Here is a 21,686-nt window from a genome sequence, read left to right as displayed (position 1 = left end):
TGTAAACCTGTAATCCCAGCTACTCGGGGGCTGAAGCAGGAGAATCGCTTCAACCAGGGAGGTGGTGGTTGCAGCCTCAGCAATAGAGTGAGACTCTGTCTTAAGGAAAAAAAATTAACCATTTTAAGTGAACAATTAAAAAAAAATTTTTTTAGAGATGGGGTCTTGCTATATTGCCCAGGCTGGTCTTAAACTCCTGAGTTCAAGCAATTCTCCTGCCTCCACCTCCCAAAGCGCTAGGATTACAGACGTAAGCCACCACACTCAGCCTATGAACAACTTTTTTTTTTTAAGATGGAGTCTCGCTCTGTTGCCAGGCTAGAGTGCAGTGGCATGATCTCGGCTCACTGCAATCTTTGCCTCTTGGGTTCAAGCCATTCTCCTGCCTCAGCTTCCCTAGTAGCTGGGATTACAGGTGTGAGCCACCATACCTGGCCAAACAAAGTATTAATGGTGTCTTTTTTTTTCTTTTTTTAAAGAAACTGATGTTTATTTTCTGTCAACCTTATTTCCATGTTGCTTAAGAGCCCATGCAACAATACCTTAAAACCATTCAAGTGTTGCTTCTACCCATTCAGTGATTCAGTGGCCCGAGCCAGGCTAGCTGAGACCAGGCCTGCATGGCAGGCTGAGCACACCAGTATTCAGTGGGACCTGCTGAATAGCCAAAGGGGGCACCTGCATGCCCCAGACCAGTCTGCAACCTCAGGCTGAGTAGCAGTGAACTTAGGAGCTGGAGCAGTCTCCATTCACCCTGAAATTCCTCCTTGGTCATGGCCTTTTCAGCAGCAGCCTGCTCTTCATTTTCAGGCTCTTCAGAATCTCTGTAGAAACAGAGATCAGGCATGACCTCCCAGGGGTGTTCACAAGAAATGGTGCCACACATGTGCAGAACTTCCCAGGCCAGCCTCCACCACAGTCAACTCACTGAGGTAGCTCTCTGGTTGTTGCATGGAATGCCGATGTCCACATAGCACAGAGGAGAATCTGTGTGACACAGAGCAAAGGCAGGTTTACCTAAGAAGCCTCTGTGAGAGGCTGGTGGTCAGCCCTGGAGTCAGTAACCACAAAAAGCTGTAGGTCCCAGAAGGCTGCCTGGATCTGGTTACTGACAGTTCTAGGAGTGAAGTGGCCAGCAATTGGAGTGGCTCCAGTGGCAGCAGCAAACTTCAACACAGCTCGCTGGACCGTGTACCTGGAGGATAGGACAGTGACACCAGCAGGGTTTTCAGTGGAAACAATGGCATGAGCTGCCAGCAGAAGCTTCTGCCAGGTCCTCTTCAGATTTACGATGTATATGACGTCACTTTTCCTCTTATAGATGTGCTATTCTGGCCAGGTGTGGTGGCTCATGTCTGTAATCTCAGCACTTTGAGAAGCTGAGGAGGGCGGATCATTTGCGGTCAGCCTGAGTTTGAGATTAGCTTGGCCAAACGGGGAAACACTGTTTCTATTAAAAATACAAAAATTGCCAGGCATGGTGGCGTGTGCTTGTAATCCCAGCTACTCAGCTACTCAGAAGGCTGAGGCAGGAGAATCAGTTGATCCCAGGAGGTAGAGGTTGCAGTGAGCCGAGATCGCACCACCGCACTCCAGCCTGGGCGACAGAGTGAGACTCCATCTCAAAAAAAAAAAAAAAATGTGGCCCAGCTTGGTGGCTCACGCCTGTAATCCCAGCACTTTGGGAGGCCAAGGTGGACAGATCACGAGGTCAGGAGATTGAGACCAGCTTGGCCAACATGGTGAAACCCTGTTTCTACTAAAAATGCAAAAATTAGCCTGGCATGGTGACAGGCGCCTATAATTCCAGCTACTCGGGAGGCTTAGGCAGGAGAATTGCTTGAACCCAGGAGGCAGAGGTTGCAGTGAGCCAAGATCCTGCCATTGCACTCCAGCCTGGCGGACAAGAGCGAGACTAAGTCTAAAAGAAGAAAAAAAGCTATTAATGGAGGTAGTAGATGAAACTTTATTTATTTATTTATTTTTGAGACCGAGTCTTGCGCTGTTGCCCAGGCTGTAGTACAGTACATGATCTCAGCTCACTGCAACCTCTGCCTCCCAGGTTCAAACAATACTCCTGCCTCAGCCTCCTGAGTAGCTGGGTTTACAGGTGTGTACCACCATGCCAAGCTAATTTTTGTATATTTAGTAGAGACAGGGTTTCACCATCTTGGCCAGGATGGTCTTGAACTCCTGACCTCAGGTGATCCACCCATCTCAGCTTTCCAAAGTGCTGAGGTTACAGGCATGAGCCGCCTTGCCTGGTCCTGGCCTGGTTTTTGTTTTTTGTTTTTTACAGACAGGGTCTTGCTCTGTCACCTTGGCTGTAGTGCAGTGGCACAGTCACAGCTCACTGCAGCCTCCACCTGCTGGGCTCAAAGGATCCTTCCCCCTCAGCCTACAGAGTAGCTAGGACTACAGGCATACTCCACCACACCCAGAAGTTTCTTTTCTTTTTTTGAGATGGAGTCTTGCTCTGACACCCAGGCTGCAGTGCAGTAGAGCAATCTGGGATCATTGCAACCTTCATCTCCCAGGTTCAAGCGATTCTCCTGCCTCAGCCTCCCACGTAGCTAGGACTACAGGCATACACTACCACACCTGAATAATTTTGTATTTTTAGTAGAGGCAGGGTTTCACCATGTTGGCCAGGCTGGTCTTGTACTCCTGACCTCAAGTGATCTGCCTGCCTTGGCCTCCCCAAGTCTGGGATTACAGGCGTGAGCCACCGCAACCAGCCTTTTCTTAGAGATGAGGTTCTCTTTATGTCACCTAGGCTGAACAACTTCTGACTTGAAGTGATCTTCTCACCTCAGACTCTCAAAGTGCTTGGATTACAGGTGTGAGCCAACATGCCCAGCCTGAAAACTATTGTTAATGAACTGGTATTTGAAGCTTATGACACTGGAAGTTCATTATACTGTTTTATCTATCTCTGATATTTTTCTCAATAAAAAGATATGTTTAGGCTGGGCATGGTGGCTCATGCTTGTAATCTTAACACTTTGAGAGGCTGAAGCAGACAGATTGCTTGAGCCCAGGACTTTGAGACCAGCCTGGGCAACAAGGTGAAACTGGTCTCTATTAAAAAAAAAAAAAAAAAAAAAAAAAAAAAAGCCAGGCATGGTGGCTCACACCTGCCCAGTACTTTGGGAGGCTGAGTCGGGTGAATCATGAAGTTAGGAGCTCGAGACCAGCCTGGCCAACGTGGTGAAAACCTGTCTTTACTGAAAATGCAAAAAATCAGCTGGGCATAGTGGCAGGTGCCTGTAATCCCAGCTACTCGGGAGGCTGAGGCAGGAGAATCACTTGAACCTGGGAGGTGGAGGTTGCAGTGAGCCAAGATTGTGCCACTGCACTACTGCCCAGGAGACAGTGTGAGACTCCATCTTTTTTTTTTTTTTTTTTTTGACAGAGTCTCACTCTGTTGCTCAGGCTGCAGTGCAGTGTGGCACGATCTAAGTTTACAACAACTTCCATTTCCTAGGTTCAAGTGATTCTCCTGCCTCATACCCCTTAGTAGCTGGGATTACAGGCGCATGCCACCACGGCCCAGCTAACTTTTGTATTTTTAATAGAAACAGGTTTCACCATGTTGGCCAGGCTGGTTTCAAGTTCCTGATCTCGTGATCCACCTGCATCGGCCTCCCAAAGTTCTGGGATTACAGGCATGAGCTATCGCATCCAGTGAGACTCTGTCTTAAAAAAAAAAAAAGTTGGCCAGGTGCAGTGGCCTGTAATCTCAGCACTTTGGGAGGCTGAGGCAGGGCGATCATCTGAGGTCAGGAGTTTGAGACCAGACTGGCCAACACTGTGAAACCCCATCTCTACTAAAAATGCAAAAATTGGCTGGGCACGGTGGCTCACGCCTGTAATCCCAGCACTTTGGGAGGCCAAGGTGTGCAGATCACCTGAGGTCAGGAGTTTGAGACCAGACTGGCCAACATGGTGAAACCCCATCTTTTAAAAAAAAGAATACAAAAATTAGCTGGGCATGGTGATGGGCACCTGTAATCCCAACTACTTGGGAGGCTGGGGCAGGAGAATCACTTGAACCCGGGAGGTTGAGGTTGCAGTGAGCTGAGATCATGCCACTGCATTCCAGACAGAGTGAGACTGTCTCAAAAAAAAAAAAAGTTTTTTTTATTCATTTATATATTTGAGACAGAGTCTTCCTCTGCCCAGGCTAGAGTGCAGTGGTGCAATCTTGGCTCACTGCAACATCCATCTCCCAGGTTCAAGTGATTCTCCTGCCTCAGCCTCCCAAGTAGTTGGGACTACAGGTTCATGCCACCATGCCCAGCTAATTTTTTGTATTTTTAGTAGAGATGGGATTTCACCATGTTAGCCAGGATGGTCTGACTCTCCTGACCTCGTAATCTGCCCACCTCAGCCTCCCAAAGTGCTGGGGTTACAGGCGTGAGTCACTGCACCCGGCAAAAGTTATTTTAAATGACAATTTTTGGCACCACCTAAAATCATCTTGTATATATCCATCACTACACAACCCCTTGAAAGAGGTTGGTTTAAAAGTTCCGAGTGAGGGCTCTAGATTCGGGCTGACCAAATTTAAATCCTGATTCCATCAATTACTAGCTGGTCTTAGATAAGTCACCTAACTTCTCTGGGATAGTTGCCTCAGCTGAAAAATCAACACTATGGAAGCAGGCTCCTTCTTCCGGTTACACAGTATGCCAATCACTGAGCTGACAAGTTTGCAGTCGATAGAAGGATTATTCACAAGGCCACCTATTGAAGAGGTAGAACGGGTCTGAAATCTGCATCTCTGATCACAGGGTTTAGGGATGTTTATGTGATAAAAAAGAGGGGTGGTCCAAGGTGTAGGGAAAGGTGATTGGAAATAAGGAAAAGTGGAGCCATTGGTGATCTGTGCAGTCACAGTCAAGCTTTCTGGTTCTTCATAGGGTGCATATTCACAAAATGACATGAGTAGTATGATCTAAGGATGGACTTTTTGGGTCTCTAACATCAAAAGGTCACCCGTCAGGCACACAGACAGGCCAAGGTGAAGGGTCGGTGGGCTTAGCCAGCTTGAACTGAACAACAACTGATTGTGAGTTCCTGAAAAACAGCTGAAGCAACCATTGCCGTGGTGACCCATATATCAGAGATGTTTTCCATAGAAAGCTGTGGCAGTTCAGTTATATACTGCTTAGCTATGTGATTTTTAGCTATATAGGTTCTAAAGTCAGCTAGAAGAAAGTGACTAAAAGCAAACAAATCAAAGCATGATGTAAGCTGATAAAAATTTTTAAAAGAAGAAAGAAAAGTAAGGCAGGTTAAGTGTTTTTTTTTTTTTCTCTTTTTGAGACTGAGTTTCACTCTTGCCGCCCAGGCTGGAATGCAATGGCACCATCTTTGCTCACTGCAAGCTCTGCTTCCTGGGTTCAAACAATTCTCCTGCCTCAGCCACCAGAGTAGATGGAATTACAGGTGCCTGCCACCATGCCCAGCTAATTATAGTACTTAGAGTAGAGACGGGGATTCACCATGTTGGCCAGGCTAGTCTCAAACTCCTGACCTCAGATGATCTACCGCCTTGGCCTCCCAAACTGCTGGGATTATAGGCATGAGCCACTGCACCCAGCCAGACTAAGTTTGACAGCCCTAATCAGGTCACAGTGCTTGGTTTCATCAAGTGCTTCCCCCTACACCCCACCCCCACCCCTCAAGACAAAATCTTACTCTGTCACCGAGGCTAGAGTGCAGTGGCACAATCTCGGCTCACTGCAACCTCTACCCCCTGGGTCCAAGTGATTCTTCTGCCTCAGCCTCCCGAGTAGCTGGGATTACAGGCGCCCACCACCGCACCTGGCTAATTTTTGTATTTTTAGTAGAGACAAGGTTTCACCATTTTGGCCAGGCTGATCTTGAACTCCTGACCTCGTGATCCACCCGCCTCAGCCTCCAAAAGCGCTGGGATTACAGGCATGTGCCACCTCACCCAGCCTCATCAAGTGCTTTTACTGCACACTTGGGCCTGTATTGTGTCAATGCACTTCTCATTTTATCCTCGCTACAACTCTAAGAGGTAAGACATTAAGTCATGCTTCTCTCTATTTCCTTTTCTTTCTTTCTTTTTTTTTTTTAATAATTTTATTTTTATTTTTAAAAATTTGAGACAGAGTCTTGCTCTGTCACCAGGAGCCAGGCTGGAGTGCAGTGGCGTGATCTCGGCTCACTGCAACCTCCGCCTCCTCCTGGGTTCAATCAATTCTGCCTCAGCCTCCCAAGTAGCTGGGACTACAGGCATGTGCCACCATGCTCAGCTAATTTTTGTATTTTAGTAGAGACAGGGTTTCACCATGTTGGCTAGGATGGTCTTGATCTCTTGACCTCGTGATCCACCTGCCTTGGCCTCCCAAAGTGCTGGGATTACAGGCGTGAGTCACCCCGCCCGGCCCTTTCTTTCTTTTTCTTTTTCTTTCTCTTTCTTTCCCTCCCTCCCTCCCTCCCTCCCTCCCTCTTTCTCTCTCTCTCTCTCTCTTCTTTCTTTCTTTCTCTCTCTCCTTCCTTCCTCTGTCTCTCTCTCTCTTTCTTTCTTCTTGACAGACTCTCACTCTTTTGCCCAGACTGGCATGATCTTGGCTCACTGCAGCCTCGACTCCTGGATTCAAGCTAGTCTCCTGCCTCAGCCACCTGGGTATCTGGGATTACAAGTGTGCACCACCACACCCAGCTACTTTTTGTATTTTTAGTAGAGACAGAGTCTCACCATGTTGGCCAGGCTGGTCTCGAACTACTGATCTCAAGTGATCCACCTGCCTTGGGCTCCCAAAGTGCTGGGATTCTAGTTGTGAGCCATCAGGCCTCGCCAGTCCTGTTTCATACATGAGGAAATGGTCTTAATGCAGAAGACTGGACCAGTTGTCCTGTGGGACCTGCCCCTCCTTCTCCAAGTATAGAAGGTTCCTGATGACTGACAATAGGGTCACACATGACCCATGTTTCTCATTGCACCTTTTGTCACCTCAGAAGTTTGCATGAATCAAGGCCGACTTCTACGATTCCCAGAGGTGTTTCTGTCTGACAACCTTCCCGATTTCATAAGGTGACCTGGATGCTTGTCACTTGACTCTGTCTTTGCCTCAGGAACTCACAGGCATGGCTTTGATCTTTTTTTTTTTTTTTCCCCCTAAGATGCAGGTTCTGGCTTAGGCCAGACATCTCTAGTGAGAACTCTAGGCAAGAAATTATTTTGGTCTGCAATGTGTAGAGATGGGCCAAAGGGAATTTCCTGAAAAACGGATAACTTTAGGTTTGAGAACAAGAAAAGAAGGAACTGAGGATAGAGAGCAGAACTAGAAGCTCTGACACATTGATTATTATCTAAGGCAGTTCTTGAGTCCTGCAGTTGCCCCTCTGAAACTCAAATCTCCCAAAAATTGCAGAGGGGGTGTGCCAAGAGCTCCTTACAGTGATTTATTTTTATAACTTTTTTTTAGATGGAGTCTTGCTGTGTTGCCCAGGCTGGAGTGCAGTGGCACCATCTCAGCTCAGTGCAGCCTCTGGGTTCAAGCAATTCATCTGCCTTAGCCTCCCAAGGAGCTGGGATAATGGGTGTGGTATGCCCAGGTAATTTTTGTATTTTTAGTAGAGATGGGGTTTCACCATGTTGGTCAGGCTGGTCTTCAACACCTGATCTCCCAAAGTGTTGGGATTACAGGTGTGAGCCACGGTGTCCAGCTTATAACTTTCTTTTTCTTTTGAGACAGATTTGCCCTTTTGTTGCCCAGGCTGGAGGGCAATGGTGTGACCTTGGCTCACTGCAACCTCCACCTCCCAGTTTCAAGCAATTTTCCTGCCTCAGCCTTCTGAGTAGCTAGGGTTGCAGGTATGTGCCACCATGCCCTGCTAATTTTGTGTTTTTAGTAGAGATGGGGTTTCTCCATGTTGGTTAGGCTTCTCTCAAACTCCTGACCTTAGGTGATCCACCCACGTTGGCCTCCCAAAGTGCTGGATAACAGGCATGAGCCACCATGCTCAGCCTCCTACTTCTAATTCAGGATAGAAAATTCGGCCAGGCGTGGTGGCTCATGCCTGTAATCCCAGCACTTTGGGATGCCAAGGTGGGCGGATTACCTGAGGTCAGGAGTTCAAGACCAGCCTGGCCAACATGGTGAACCCCATCTCTACTAAAAAATACAAAAATTAGCTGGGCATGGTGGCAGGCACCTGTAATCCCAGCTATTCAGGAGGCTAAGGCAGAAGAATCGCTTGAACCCAAGAGGTGGAAGTTGCAGTGAGCCGAGATTGTGACACTGCACTCTAGCCTGGGAGACTGGGCAAGACTCCACCTCAAAAAAGAAAGAAAGAAAGGAAGGAAATTTGAAAGACGGAAGAAGAGTCTCTTCCTATCATTGATTCAGGAAGAGGCACTTGTGATGAAGTTGAATGAGACAGTCCTGGGTTCCAATCTCAGATCTCTTTCTTGCATTCACTGCTAATTTTGACCAGTCGCTTATCCCTTCTGAACCTCTGTTTCTTCCTCTCTGAAAGCGGGAATCACAGTGTCTGCTACCTCACTGGGTAGCTGTGGGATGAATAAAGGCATATCTAGTTCATAAACACACAGCGAGCACTCAATATATGTCCTTCTCTCCTGCTTTCAGTTTACAGAGAGCTTTCATTCAAGCATTTCCTGAGCACACTTAAGGTGTCACTACATGCCAGAAAATGCATGGGTATCGATAAAACTGGCCTTTTCGCCGGGCGTGGTGGCTCACGCCTGCAATCCCAGCACTTTGGGAGGGTGAGGCGGGTGGATCATGAGGTCAAGAGATCGAGACCATCCTGGTCAACATGGTGAAACCCCGTCTCTACTAAAAATACAAAAAATTAGCTGGGCATGGTGGCGCGTGCCTGTAGTCTCAGCTACTCAGGAGGCTGAGGGAGGAGAATTGCCTGAACCCAGGAGGCGGAGGTTGCAGTGAGCCGAGAGCGCGCCATTGCACTCCAGCCTGGGTAACAAGAGCGAAACTCCGTCTCAAAAAACAAACAAACAACAACAACAAAAAATACTGGCCTTTTCCCCTCGAAAGGCTTATGGATAGGCCAGTGCAGTGGCTCACACCTGTAATCCCAGCACTTTGGCAGCCTGAGGCAGGCAGATCAACATGGAGAAATCCCGTCTCCACTAAAAATACAAAATTAGCCAGGTGTGGTGGCATGCTCCAATAATCCCAGCTACTCCAGAGGCAAATTGCTTGATCCCTGGAGGCAGAGGTTTTGGTGAGCTAAGATTGTGCCATTGCACTCTAGCCTGAACAACAAGAACAAAACTCTGTCTCACACCCCCCTCCCCCCACAAAAAACCTTGTGGTTTGAGGGAGGAAATCTTCCCAGATTCAATGGTCCAATCTCCTGCCTCAAGATAAATAAAAAAATACATTTGACCCCAATTTTCAGAAGCCAGCAGAGGCCCAGAGAGGCAAGGTCACACGGCAGGTAAATAGTAGGAAGGGAACTTGAACCCGATTAGGAGGAATGCTGGGAAAGAGCAAGGAAAAGGGAACTTCGTAAGTAAAATCATGCTAGTTTGTAGCTCAAAAGAGAGGAGGATTAGAACGTGGAGCTGGCTGCAAATGGATCAGGGGTTGCAAATTCACCTGTGAAAATTGACTGCATTTTTTTTTTGAGATGGAGTCTTGCTCTGTCACCCAAGCTGGACTGCAGTGGGGTGATCTCAGCTCACTGCAAACTCCAGCTCCTGGATTCAAGGGATTCTCATGCCTCAGCCTTCTGAGTAGCTGGAATTTCAGGTGCCCGCCACCAAGCCGGGCTAATTATATATATATATGTATTTGATTATATAATTTTATATATATATATAAATATATATATTAAATATATAATTATATATATATATACATAATTTTTTTTTTTATAGAGACAGGGTTTTACCATGTTGGCCAGGCTGGTCTCCAACTCCTGACCTCAAGTGATCCCCCTACCTCGGCCTTCCAAAGTGCTGGGATTACAGGGGTGAGCCACTGTGTGAGGTTTTTTCTTTTTTCTTTCTTTTTTTTCTGAAGCAGGGTCTTACTCTGTCGCCCAGGTTTGAGTACAAGGGCACAAATATGGCTCATTGCAGCCTCGACCTCCTAGGCTCATGCGATCCTTTCACCTCAGCCTTTTGCCACCACACCTGGCTAATGTTTTTATTTTATTTTTGGAGAGACAGGGTCTTACTATGTTGCCCAGGCTTGTACTGCATTTGCTCGTGCAGGATTTCCTCCCAACGCTTTATGTTGAACATTTTCAAACATACAGAGCAGTTGAAAGAACAGTACAGTGAATGCTGGTCCACCCATTACCTAGATTCTACAATTATTAACTGTTCGCTACATTTGCTTTGTTGCATATTTATTCATTTATCTGTTTCTCCATCTCTCCAACATCCATCTTATCATTATATTTTTGAGACAGAGTCCGGCTCTGTTTCCCAGTCCAGAGAGCAGTGGTGTGATTTCTGTTCACTGCAACCTCTACCTCCTGGGTTCAAGTAATCATTCTGCCTCAGCCACCCAAGTAGCTAGGATTACAGGCATGCATAAACAAGCCCAGCTCATTTGATTTTTTAAATTGTATTTATTTATTTATTTGAGACAGGGTCTTGCTCTGTCGCCAGGCTGGAGTGCAGTGGTGCAATCTCGGTTCACTGCAACCTCTACCTCCTGGGTTCAAGCCTCCTGAGTAGCTGGGACCACAGGCGAGTGCCACCACGCCCAGCTAATTTTTGTATTTTTAGTAGAGATGGGGTTTCACCATATTGGCCAAGATGGTCTTGATCTCTTGACCTTGTGATCTGCCTGTCTTGACCTCCCAAAGTGCTGAGATTACAGGCATGAGCCACTGCACCCAGCCTTACGTTTTGTGTTTTCAGTAGAGATGGGGTTTTGCCATGTTGGCCAGCCTGGTCTTGAACTCCTGACCTCAAGTGGTCCTCCTGCCTTGGCCTCCCAAAGTGTAAGGATTACAGGCCTGAGCCACTGCACCTGGCCTGTTTGTTTGTTTATTTATTGAGACAGAGTCTTGTTCTGTTGCACAGGCTGGAGTGCAGTGGCACGATCTCGGCTTGCTGCAACCTCTGCCTGCTGGGTTCAAGCGTTTCTCCTGCCTCAGCCTCCTGAGTAGCTGGAACTACTGAGTACCAGGCCCAGCTAATTTTTGTGTTTTTAGTAGAGATGAGGTTTCACCGTGTTGGCCAGGATGGTCTTGAACTCTTGACTTCAAGTGATCTGCCTGCCTCGGTCTCCCAAAGTTCTGGGATTACAGGCATAAGCCACCATGCCCGGCCAGGTTGAATTTTGTTTTGTTTTGTTTGAGACAGAGCCTCACTTGCTCACCCAGGCTGGAGTGCAGTGGTGTGATCTCGGCTCACTAGACCTTCCACCTCCCAGGTTCAAGGGATTCTGCTACCTCAGCCTTCCAAGTAGCTGGTACTACAGGTGCATGCCACCACGCCTGGCTAATTTTTTTTTTGGTATTTTTAGTAGAGACAGGGTTTCTCCATGTTGGCCAGGCCAGTCTCAAACTCCTAGCCTCAAGTGATCTGCCCACCTTGGCCTTCCAAAGTGCTAGGATTACAGGTGTGAGCCATTATGCCTGGCCCAGCTATTATTTTTCTCTTTTACCTGGATGGTCCATGGAGGCATTTAAGTTTACTATGCCTGATCTAGAAAGTCTATTATAAAGTCTTGGAAGTAGAATTGCCAAATAAAATATAGAATGCCCAGTTAAAGTTGAATTTTAGATAACAAATGAGAAAATTTTTAGTAATGGTATGTTACCATGTAATAGTTGCACACATTTATACTAAAAAAATTATTTATTGTTTGTCTGAAATTCAAATTTAACCCGGCATCCTATATTTTCATTTTTTAAATCTGGCAGCCTGGGACCATGGACAGAACTTGTGTACCTTATTTCGAGGATGAGGAAACAGTCTTAAAGAGAAATAATAAGCCATCACACCCAGCCTTAAGTGATCTCTTTGAATCCAGATCTCAGGCCCTCAGAAGCTCCGTGGTGTCTTCTCTCTATTAACACACAATTTTTCAAGCCTTCCTCTGGCAATTGAAAGCAAAGAGGCTCCAGGAAAGACAGGGACAGCAGTATGACTAAGTGTTCTGCAGGGAAATCTGGTAAGTGGCAGGTGGCATGTGGGCTGCTGGGGTTTTTCTCCCAACTCCTTCTAGCTCTGCATCCCTGCTTCCTGCCCTCCTCCTCTCCCAAGAGGCCTAGGAACCTCCTTCCCTTGCTGGTGACAGGCTCTTCCAGGCTTCTGGCCCCTGCTCTAGCAGGGCTAGTCCTGTCCTGGATTGGCACAGGTGTCATAAGCAGAAGAAAGGTAAAGGTGGTTCAACTTTATCAACCACTGATCCTGCATTCTGACCAGGCCAAGACCAGGGTGAGTTCTGGATCAGGAAACTTGGGAGCTAGAGCCACATAGCATGGGAGAATGAGAAAATGGTCAGGCTGGGATTCCCTGCCCTCACAAACTCAGCTGCTTCTTGGACAATCACCAACTACCAACCTGGGATCTTCTAGAATCTTTACAACATACAGGAGGTAAGAACTATTAGACTCATTTAGAGATTTGGACACTGAAGATCAGGTGACTTTGCCTAAGACCCTCCAAGCAATTTATTGACATAATATGGACTAGATCCTTGATCCATATGCTGGTGAAGCCAAAATGAAATTACTAACTCCTACCGAGTACTGCCTCCCAAAAGAGAGCTGATCCACCCTGTTGGCATTGGTAAGGAGGTTAGGATAGCATAGTCCAGTGGTTCTCAAAGTGTCACGATGGGTGGGCATCAGCATTACCTGGAACTTGTTAGAAATGTAATTTCTCGGCCTGGCACAGTGGCTCATGCCTGTAATCCCAGTACTTTGGGAGGCCAAGGTGGGTGGATCATCTGAGGTCAGGAGTTCAAGACCAGCCTGGCCAACATGGTAAAACCCCATCTCTACTAAAAATACAAACAATTAGCTGGGTATGCTGGCAGGCACCTGTAATCCCAGCTACTCATGAGACTGAGTCAAGAGAATCGCCTGAACCTGGGGGGCAGAGGTTGCAATGAGCCGAGATTGCACAATTGCATTCCAGCCTGGACAAAGCAAAACTCAGTCTCAAAAAAAAAAAGAAAAAAAAAGCCATTTCTCTGTCCTAATACAGCTTCCTGACTCAGAAATTCCTGTGTGACACCTAGCAAGCTGAGTTTTAATAAGTCCTTCAGGCAATTCTGATGCACTTGTAAAGTTTTAGAATCATTGATATGTAGTAGAAAGAGATGCATTTTTGAAACAAAATGAGTATACATTTATTTATTTATGTTATTAGAGATGGAGTCTCTGTATGTTGTGCAGGCTAGTCTAGAACTCCTTACCTCAAAGGATCCTCCTGTCTCAGCCTCCCAAAGTGCTGGGATTACAGGCATGAGGTACTACTCCTGGCCAGCATCCATTTAAAACATATATTTGGGGCCAACTGCAGTGGCTCACACTTTTATCCCAGAACTTGGGTGGCTGAGGCAGGCGGATCGCCAGAGGTCACAAGTTCAAGACCAGACTGGCCAACATAGTGAAACCCTGTCTCTACTAAAAATACAAAACAATGAACTGGGCATGATGGCAGGTGCCTGTAATCCTAGCTACTCAGGAGGTTGAGGCAGAAGAATTGCTTGAACCCAGGAGGCAGAGGTTGCAGTGAGCCAAGTTTGTGCCACTGCACTCCATCCAGCCTGGGTGACGGAGCAAGACTCTGCCTCAAAACAAAAAAACAAAAACAAAAAACCGTATAATTGGAGGCTGAGATGGGAGGATCCCTTGAGCCCAGGAATTTGAGGCTGCTATGATCACATCATTGCACTCCAACCTAGGTGACAGAGCAAGACCTTGTCTCTAAATAAATAAAAATGAAATAAAATAAAACATATATTTGTTTTAAGTAAACTTTTATTGATGTATATGAATAGAGAAAAATGCAGAAACTAGGCATATGGCTTGATTAATTTTCACAAAGTGAGCAAGCCTGTGTACCGTCAGAGGCGTTTGAACCAGAGCAACTCCATCTTGAACAAAGGCTGGGTAAAATAAGGCTGAGACCTACTGGGCTGCATTCCCAAGAGGTTAGGCATTCTAAGTCACCTAATGAGAGGAGGTTGGTACAAGACACAGGTCATAAAGACCTTGCTGATAAAACAGATTGCAGTAAAGAAGGTGGCTAAAACCCACCAAAACAAAGATGGCAATGAAAGTGACCTCTGGTCATTCTCACTACTCACTATATTCGAATTATAATGCAGTAGCATGCTAACAAACACTCCCACCAGCACCATGACAGTTTATAGATGCCATGGCAAAATCTAGTGTTATCCTATACGGTCTGAAAAGGGGAGTAACCCTCAGCTCTGGAAATTGGCCACCCCTTTCCTGGAAAACTCATGAATAATCCACCCCTTGTTTAGCATATAATCAAGAAATAACTTAAGAATTCTTAGGCCAGCATCTCAAGCCACTGCTCTGCCTACGGGTAGCCATTCTTTTATTCCTTTACTTAATAAGCTTGTTTTCCACCAGGGGCCCATGCCTGTAATCCCAGCACTTTGGGAGGCCGAGGCAGGAGGATCACCTAGGTCAGGAGTTCAAGACCATCCTGGCCAACATGGTGAAACCTTGTCTTCACTAAAAATACAAAAAAATTTGCTGGGCATGGTGGTGCGCACCTGTAATCCCAGCTACTCGGGAGGCTGAGGCAGGAGAATTGCTTGAACCCGGGAGGTGGAAGTTGCAGTGAGCCGAGGTTGCACCACTGCACTCCAGCCTGGTGCCTGGTGACAGAGTGAGACTGTCTCAAAAAAAAAAAAAAATCTGCTGGGCGTGCTGGCTCATGCCTGTAACCCCAGCACTTTGGGAGGCTGAGGTGGGTGGAACACTTGTGGTCGGGAGTTTGAGACCAGCCTGACCAACATGGAGAAACCCCATCTCTACTAAAAATACAAAATTAGCTGGGCATGTTGGTGCATGCCTGTAATCCCAGTACTTTGGGAGGTCGAGGCAGATCACCCTAGGTCAGGAATTTGAGATCAACCTGGCCAACATGGAGAAATCCTGTCTCTACTAAAAATACATAATTAGGTGAAACCAGTGGCCCTGACACATGACCCAGGACCAGCTCACCAGGTCGCTTGGTGGCTCTGTCTGTCTGCTAGTCTGTGGGTGCCATCATGGTGGATGTGGCCAGTCAGGTGCTCCTGGGCTCCTGTCTTACCATCTAAAAAAAAATAATAATTGATAATTAGCTAGGCATGGTGGCGCAAGCCTGTAATCCCAGGTCTTTGAGAGGCCAAGGCAGGTGGATCACCTGCAGTCAGGAGTTTGAGACCAGCTTGACCAACATGGTGAAACACTCTCTACTGAAAAATACAAAATTAACCTGGTGTGGTAATTTTGCATTTTAAAATTACAAAATTAGCCTGGCAAGGTAATTACAGATGCCCACTGGGGAGCTACTCGGGAGGCTGAGGCAGGAGAATCGCCTGAACCCAGGAGGTGGAGGTTGCAGTGAGTGGAGGTTAGGCCACTGCACTCCAGTCTAGGCAACAGAGTGAGACTCGTCTCAAAAAAAAAAAAAGAAAAAAAAGAAAAAGCGAAGTCTCAGGCCCCACTCCAGACATACTAAATCAGAAACTCTGGGACTGGCCACAGCAATCTAAGATTTAAGTAACCTTGTAGGCAATTCTGATAAGTACTGAGGTTTGAAAACTATTGCACTAGAGAATCTGAATGAGGATGGGGCAAAGGAATCTGTATTTTAGCAATCTTTCCTTAGGCATGTTGTAGGAAACATTGAAGTGGTTTTAAAAATACTTTGCTTGAGGTTTGAAAGCTTGAGCCTAGGAGTTTGATGGGTTTTTTTTTAGATGAGGTTTCACTCTGTCACTCAGGCTGAAGTGCAGTGTTGTGATCTTGGCTCACTGTGGTCTCCATGTCCTGGGTTCAAGCAGTTCTCCCATCTCAGCCTCCTGAGTAGCTGAGATTATAGGGTTGTGCCACCACGACCAACTACTTTTTGCATTTTTAGTAGGGACAGGGTTTTACCATGTTGGCCAGGCTGGTCTGGAGCTCCTGACCTCAGGTTATTCACCTGCCTCACCCTCCCAAAGTGCTGGGATGACAGGAGTGAGCCACTGAGCCTGGCCTGGATTTTGTTGTTGGTGTTTGTTTTTTGAGACAGAGTCTTGCTTAGTCCCCCAGGCTGGAGTGCAATGGTGTGATCTTGGTTCACTGCAACCTCTGCCTTCTGGATTCAAGTGTTCTCCTGCTTCAGCCTCCCAGTTAGCTGGGATTACAGGCACCTGCCACTACACCCAGCTAATTTTTGTATTTTTAGTGGAGAAGAGGTTTCTTTTTTATTTATTTATTTATTTTTAATTTTTTTCTGCTATTCTCAGCCTGAGATAGAGAAGGGGTTTCACAAGGCCAGGTGTAGTGGCTCACGCCTGTAATCCCGGCACTTTGGGAGGCCGAGGCGGGTGGATCACAAGGTCAAGAGATCGAGACCATCCTGGTCAACATGGAGAAACCCCGTCTCTACTAAAAATACAAAAAATTAGCTGGGCATGGTGGTGCGTGCCTGTAATCCCAGCTACTCAGGAGGCTGAGGCAGGAGAATTGCCTGAACCCAGGAGGCGGAGGTTGTAGTGAGCCGAGATCTCGCCATTGCACTCCACCCTGGGTAACAAGAGCGAAACTCCGTCTCAAAAAAAAAAAAAAGAGAGAGAGAGAAGAGTGCTTTACTATGTTGGCCAGACTGGTCTCGAACTCCTGACCTCAAGTGATTTGCCTGCCTGAGCCTCCCAAAGTGCTGGTATTACAGCTGTGAGCCACTAAGCTTGGCCAAGCCTAGGAGTTTGGGAACAGCCTGTGCGACACAGGAAGACAGTATCTCTATAAAAATAATAACAAGGTCGGGCATGGTGGCTCATGTCTGTAATCCCAGCACTTTGGGTGGCTGAGGTGGGAAGATCATGAGGTCAGGAGATCAAGACCATCTTGGCTAAAATGGTGAAACCCCATCTCTACTAAAAATACAAAAAATTAGCTGGGCGTGGTGGCACACACCTGTAGTCCCAGCTTCTCGGGAGGCTGAGGCAGGAGAATCGCTTAAACCCAGGAAGTGGAGGTCGTAGTGAGCAGAGATCACACCACTGAACTCTAGTCTGGGTGACAGAGGGAGACTCCGTCTCAAATAAAATAAAATAAAATATAAAATAAAATAATATAAGAACAATTAGCCTGGTGTAGGGGCTTAGGCCTGCAGTCCCAGTTACTCAGGAAGCTGAGGTGGGAGGATTACTGAACCCAGGAGGTCGGCTGCAGTGAGCTATGGTTGCATCGCTGCACTCCAGTTTGGGTGACAGAAGAAAACTCTGTCTCAGAAAAAAGAAAAAGGTACTTTGAAAAATGTAAGTGACTTTCCAGATGGCAAAATAGTATTTTCATTAGGAGGAAACAAGGCAAACAGTAATAGCAAAGGTCACTAAGTGTTGAGCACTTAGTCATACCTCTGAGTTTCTGCTTGCATAGCCTATTATTTCTCACAAGCAATCCACGAAGGAGGTTAAGAGAATGGACTTTCAAGCCAGACTGCCTGGGTTCTTATCCAGCATGTGACTTGTTTATGCATCTGTAAAATGGGGATAATCATGGTATTTCTGTAATAGGTTTGTTGTGAGAATAAAGGGAGCTTGTTATCAGCTGTTAGAACACTGGCCATGTTGGCTCCGTAAGCTGTTATCATCATCCCTTAGTGCACCCAGTCAAAAGTGGAAAAGGGAGTATTTGAACCCAATCAGTGTAACTCTGAAGGGTGAATTTTTTTCTTTTCTTTTTAATTATGGCCTTTAATGTACATGGTTAAAGGCTAAGGTAGGCCAGGTGCAGTGGCTTGAATCTGTAATTCCAGAGATTGGGAGGCTGAAGGAGGGAGGATTGCTTGAGCCCAGGTGTTGGAGACCAGCCTGGGCAACATGGCGAGACGGTGGCCCCATCTGAACCCCATCCCATCCGAACCCCACCTCACCCCATCCCTGTCTCTACAAAGGATAGAAAAAATTAGCTGGGTGTGGTGGCGTTCACCTGTGTCCCAGCTACTCAGGAGGCAGAGGTGGGAGGCTTGCTTGAGCCCAGGATTTAAAGGCTGTAGTGAGCTATGACTGTGCCACTGCACTCCAGCCTAGGTGACAGAGTGAGACCCTATCTCAAAAAGAAAAAAAGAAATGAAGAAAAAGAAAGGAAAAGAAAAAAGAACAACTAAGCTATATAGACCAGTGGTTCTCAAATTATGATCTCACTCATAGTAGCATCACTAGAAGAGCTTGTTAGACATACAAGTTATCAGACCCTATCCTCCTTATCCCAGATCTTCTGATCAGAAACTCTCGGGGTGGGGCTCAGCAGTGTACGTTTTTTTTGTTTTTTTTTTTGAGGCGAAGTCTTGTTCTGTCACCAGGCTGGAGTGTAGTGGCGCAATCTTGGCTCACTGCAACCTCTGACTCCTGGATTCAAGCAACTCTTCCGCCTCAGCCTCCAGAGTAGCTGGGACCACAGGTGCGTGTCACTACGCCCGGCTAATTTTTTTTGGATTTTTAGTAGAGACGGGGTTTCACCATGTTGGCCAGGATGGTCTCGATCTCTTGACCTCGTAATCCGTCCGCCTCAGCCTCCCAAAGTGCTGGGATTACAGGCGTGAGCCACCTCGCCCTGCCTTTTTTTTTTTTTAAACGGAATCTTGCTCTGTCACCCAGGCTGTAGTGCAATGGCATGATCTTGGCTCACTGCAACCTCCGCCTCCCGGGTCCAAGCTATTCTCCTGCCTCAGCCTCCTGAGTAGCTGGGACTACAGGCACGCACCACCACACCTGGCTAATTTTTGTATTTTTAGTAGCGACCTGTTGGTAAGGCTTGTCTCGAACTGCTGACCTTGTGATCTGCCTGCCTCAGCCTCCCGAAGTGCTGGGATTGCAGGCATGAGCCACCGCGCCCGGCAAGCAGTGTAAGTTTTAATAAGCTTCCTAGGTAATTCTGATGTACATCAGAGTTTGACAATCACAGTCGCTATAGGCTCTGGTGGGCGAGGCGTTAAAAGAAAAAAGCCTGGATGTGTAGAAAATTGGGATTTAGCAGGATTTACCACCGCTGGCTCTTCAAGCCCGGGGCTGGCCGGTCGGCTAACGCGCAATGCCTCCTGGGGCTTGTAGTCCAGATCACTCCCGCGCTCAAGCGCCTGCGTATTGGCTGCTAACTCGCTCTGGTAGCTGTGGTCGGGGCTCGAGACCGGCTGCCATCTTAGTCTAGGGACTGAGGAGACGCCGCCGCCCCGAGTCCCGGTAAACACCCGTGGGCGAACTCGGGGCAGTTTTCGGGAGAGGGAGGGAGTCCCGATGAGAATGTTCGGGGAGAAGTAGGGCAGAGGAGTGGGACGCGCGGGTCGGGACGCCAGAGCCACGGTTGCTCCTTCTCAGAGCCGGTGTCTGGGGGGCGCGGGGAGCTCGGGCTACCGGCCCGGGTCGGGCCGTGGGGGTGGGTTGGCCGGACGGTCGGAGGGATCAATGCCAGGCGCAGGCTCCCGGAGGCCCTCGTCTCGCGGGCTCCAAGTTGTGAAAGGGCTAGGCCACGACGGGCGTGGGCAGTGTCCGGCCCCTCGCCCCTCGGCCCTTCCTGGGGCCACTCTCCAGCGGCTCGGCCTACGAGTGGGGTCCCCGCCGCCGCGGGCGACGTGGCCCTGTGAGGGGCGGCGACCGGGTCCCCCGCCACCCGGCTGGCCTTCCCGAGACATTTCCGAGCCCCCTGTCGCTAGGAGGGGGCCCAGCACAGCGGCCGCCTCCCCTTCTCTCTGTCCCGCTCCCCTCCTCCTCCCATTGTCCCCTCGGCAGGGTGGTCCTGGCCCCGGCGCTCACCCCGACGCCCGACGCCCGCCACCGCCGTGGCGGCGCCGACTTTTGCAGACGTGGAGCTGTCACTGCCCCTCCTCGGGAGAGTGCCCTTTGCTTTAGCAGAGAAAAGAAAAAAGTAGCCGTTGAACGTATTCTAAGGGCCAAAGCATGATGACATGACTTTCAAGGGGGGAACTCAAGTTTTCCCAGACTTGGTTCCCGGCCGCGGCTTTAAAAGAGAGAATCCGCGCAGGATTAGTGCTCCCGAACTAGACGTTGGGCCTAAAGTTAGTCCGACGTGTGATCAGCTGAACTTGTAAAGTGCCAGAAAGTCACGATCCCCGGTAACAACGACACCTTGTTTTCTTGGTTGTGTTCGTACCCCCATCTTACTACGTTTTCTGCCATTCTTCCACAGCGGCAGTGTACTTGTTTTGGAGTGGGGGGCGGGGAAGTGTGGGATTTTGCCTTGACAACTGGTAAGACACTGGAGCCAGCCATCTATCATTGGACTTAGCTGGGTTCTCCCGCATCGATTCCTAATACGATAATTCGATCTTCAGTACGTGTGTATGGCAGTGTATGTCAAGGTAGTGCATTTCCATTCTCAAAATCAGCTAAGGAATGGTTTATCCGTTGAGGTGAAGTTCTCATGACAGGTCTGGTGAGAGCCTGCTGTGTGTATTTATAGGTTTATTTAAGCTACAGTTCATTTTTAAGATTAAGAAATAGGATGGGCGCGGTGGCTCATGCCTGTAATCCCAGCACTTTGGGAGGCCGAGGCGAGCGGATCACGAGGTCAAGAGATGGAGAACATCCTGGCCAACATGGTGAAACCTCGTCTCTACTAAAAATACAAAAAAATTAGCTGGGCGTGGTGGCGCGCGCCTGCAGTCCCAGCTACTCGGGAAGCTGAGGCAGGAGAATTGCTTGAACCCGGGAGGTGGAGGTTGCAGTGAGCCGAGGTCGCGCCACTGCACTCCAGCCTGGCGCCTGGTGACGGAGTGAGACTCTGTCTCAAAAAAAAAAAAAAAAATTAGAAATGAAGGTGGAAATTCTGCTTCAAAGACTGTGAATGTAAGTTTTGTGAGTGCAGAAGGAATTCCATTATGTTTAGCATATAAGGCAAGTCACCAAGGATATGATATGAAATTTAAAAAATGAGTACTGACTACTTCATTGTATTCTAGAATCAAACATTTCTACATTTTTTTTTTTTTTTTTTTTGAGACAGAGTCTCATTTTGTCACCCAGGCTGGAGTGCAACAGCACGATCTTGGCTCATTGCAACCTCCACCTCCTGGGTTCAAGCAATTCTCCTGCCTTAGCCTCCCAAGTAGCTGGGACTGCAGACGCCTGCCACGATGCCCAGCTGACTTTTGTAATTTTAGTAGAGTCAGGGTTTTACTATATTGGCCAGGCTGGTCTCAAACTCCTGACCTTGTGATCCGCCCACCTCAGCCTCCCAAAGTGCTGGGATTGCAGGTTTGAGCCACCACAACCAGCCACATTTCTGCATTCTTTTTTGAAAAAATGCATCTTTACATCTATTGGGAGAAACAGACAAACCAGTAGTCCCCAATTTGACTGTTAGAATAATTATGAGATTATGAGAGCTTAGAATTTCCAGAGCCTCACCTTCTGAGATTGACTTAGTAGGTCTGGGTTGGCTCCAACAAATTTATTTTTAACACATGCCTTAGGTAATTCTAATGGTCT

At 47.7% G+C, this 21,686-nt stretch overlaps 1 protein-coding gene and 1 pseudogene across 5 annotated transcripts in view; one reads left to right on the top strand and one right to left on the bottom strand.

Moving 5' to 3' along the window:
- Positions 1-385: 385 nt before the first annotated feature.
- Positions 386-19,870, bottom strand: LOC128932284 (small ribosomal subunit protein uS2B pseudogene; annotated as a pseudogene).
- ITCH (itchy E3 ubiquitin protein ligase) overlaps positions 19,345-21,686 on the top strand; it is a 150,142-nt gene continuing 147,800 nt past the window's right edge. For 4 of the 5 annotated variants that reach the window (XR_004742718.3, XM_035298060.3, XM_035298061.3 and 1 more), the window contains exon 1: positions 19,345-19,421. The gene's annotated coding sequence lies outside the window, so the exon portion shown is untranslated. Of the gene's footprint in view, positions 20,312-21,686 lie in introns of all 5 variants that reach the window. The other variant, XM_078371083.1, reaches the window with a different exon arrangement.

Source organism: Callithrix jacchus, chromosome 5, assembly GCF_049354715.1.
Source record: "Callithrix jacchus isolate 240 chromosome 5, calJac240_pri, whole genome shotgun sequence".
NCBI classification, from domain to species: Eukaryota; Metazoa; Chordata; class Mammalia; order Primates; family Cebidae; genus Callithrix; species Callithrix jacchus.
This window is presented reverse-complemented; position numbering and strand designations above follow the sequence as displayed.